The sequence below is a fragment of the Aethalodelphis obliquidens genome, unplaced genomic scaffold (assembly GCF_003676395.1).
Source record: "Aethalodelphis obliquidens isolate GAN/ISIS:26980383/991018 unplaced genomic scaffold, ASM367639v1 scaffold6, whole genome shotgun sequence".
Taxonomy (NCBI): domain Eukaryota; kingdom Metazoa; phylum Chordata; class Mammalia; order Artiodactyla; family Delphinidae; genus Aethalodelphis; species Aethalodelphis obliquidens.
The window spans coordinates 62,738,472-62,740,682 of NW_020837950.1; the positions used below are offsets into that span (position 1 = coordinate 62,738,472).

General features: G+C 46.3%; 1 protein-coding gene across 2 annotated transcripts in view; it reads left to right on the forward strand.

The window, feature by feature from the left end:
- The first annotated feature begins 1,081 nt into the window (after positions 1 to 1,081).
- JADE1 (jade family PHD finger 1) overlaps positions 1,082 to 2,211 on the forward strand; it is a 58,944-nt gene continuing 57,814 nt past the window's right edge. Inside the window, exon 1 of one of the 2 annotated variants that reach the window (XM_027103705.1) lies at positions 1,082 to 1,151. The gene's annotated coding sequence lies outside the window, so the exon portion shown is untranslated. Of the gene's footprint in view, positions 1,152 to 1,928; positions 2,100 to 2,211 lie in introns of those variants that run through there. The other variant, XM_027103700.1, reaches the window with a different exon arrangement.

A 2,211-nucleotide genomic window follows, 5' to 3' on the forward strand; every position in this document is an offset into this window, starting at 1 on the left:
TTCAGAGTTATAGTGTGAGTTGATGGGAGTCTCCAGACTTTTAGTCCAGGGCTATTTATGGCACATGGCACTACCTCAGCAGATCAGTATTCTGAAACAGTGTGGCGTAACTGAGAGGATGTTTCTGGGACCATCAGTCTTGATCAACGTTATCAGTGTTGGGAGTTTGTGCGCCATTTTATCTCTTTATTTTTCTCATCCATTTATTCAGTACCCTTTCATTTTGTTGCCTGATGTTTTGGGAGTGGGGATAGTCAGAAAAAAATAAGTTAAAAGCTAAGTGGCAAATGTGATTTAATTTATTTTTACTTTTATTTTTTTTGCAGGGGAATGAGTGAAGTAAGGTTGGCTGGAATGTAGAAAAGTTGCAATTTTCAATGGAGAGAAGGCCAAGAAAGAGAGATGGGAGGGATGGCCCTCCTACTGCCAGGGCCTCTGCTGGGCACTTTTATGGAGTTATCTCATTCCCCTTAACACCCCTTTAGGTATAGGGCCTGTTAACCTCATTTTATTACTCATGAAGAAATTGAGGATCAGAGCAGTTTTGTAATTTACCCAACAGTCACACAGCTGATAACCTGTAGTCAGATTCAATGCAGGGTCTATATGGCTGCGAAGTAGAGTATGTGAAAGGTGAACCAATGAAAATAACAGTAATTGCAGTGCAATATTAATAACAGTAATAATGATAGCATAGTGCTTTACATATGTGCTCTTTGAACGGGATTAAGTGAGCCCATGAACAGGACTGATAGGGTGTCTTTGTACTCTTCATTAGTGAAGCAGGCAAGGGAGAAAGAGGACATATACTTAAGATTTCCTTTGGTTTACTTTGCTTTCTGAAAAATATTTGGAAGGCTCAATTAGTTTTGTTTTGCCACGTTTATCAGCTTATTATGTTCTTGATGTGGGTGGATGGGTTGGTGTGTGATTGTGTGAAATCAAACCTGATATATTCAGAACAATTCTCCCAGTGGATAAATATGCCTTTGGGTTTGATATTGAATTTTGTAATTAGCGATCTCTGTTCCTGTTTACTGAATGGGATTTTTAATCTGTATCCAGGTCTTTTCCCTTCTGAAGCTGAATGCCATATATACTCATTTCTTTTGGGGACCCACAAAAGACGTATGTTAAACTCCAATGAAAAAGTAAGTTATACCCCTAAATTAATCTCTGGTAACTAATTTTATATTAGTCTGCAGTTCCAGTTTTAGAATTAAGCCCAATTCTCATATTTGCAAGGCGATTTCCAGTTCTGTGACACTGTGTAACATAAAGGTGGTGTCAATTTATAAATAATTACTGTCTCCTAATGAATTAGTGATCATTTACAACTATCATTTCGATACAAACTTAAAGAGGGGTTCCGGCTCCAAAACTGGATTTTCTGTATTTAAAAATGTCATTCTAATTCAGAACTCCCCAAAACTGTTACTACAAAGAACTATGCCATTCAGCCTAAAAATAAAACCTCTCACCCAAACTACACTCCTTAATAGCCACATTTTAATCTACATAATTTTAAACTAAGTTGAAAGAATCCATTTCTAGTGCAGTGATGTCAGACAAGAGTTGGAACTGGGACAGTGTGAAAGGGATAATTTAAAAGCCCACCCCCCTGCTTGGAGACACCTCAAGAATTTCTAGGCTCACAAGGGAGATGAAGGAAGAGATTTTAAAAGCTGAAGAGTGCTGCTCTTGGCAAGCCCCTGCGGACACAGGCCGAGCCGGCTGCGGCGAGGGCCGCGAAGAGTTAACAAGGGACCGAGCCCCCCTCGCCTCGGGCTCTCCGCGCGCTCCCCCCGCCCTCCTGTCCCCACCCTCTCGTTTTGGCAAGGGATTAAAGTGCTCCCCCCTGTGGCAGCAGTGACCCAGAAATGAGTTTGATTCACACAGTCCTTCCTCCATAACCAGCCAAACGCCCGTCCGAGAGTGCCTCCCTGCGCGAGCGCCGGGTGTGTGCGCGCGGGCGAGAGCAGGGGCCCGCCCGGCTCCCCGCCCGCCAGTCAGTCCGCCCGCCCGCCGCGGCCCGAACTCATGCGGCGCGGAGCGAGCGGCGAGGAGCCCAGCGCCGCGGCCGAAGCCCTCCGCAGCAGGTACGCGCGCGGGCCGCGGGGGGCGCGCGGGGAGGGTGCGCCCGGCCAGAGTCCGCGCGTGTCCGCGTGTGGGTCTGGACAGCCGGTCCGTTGCGGCGGCGGCGGCGGCGGC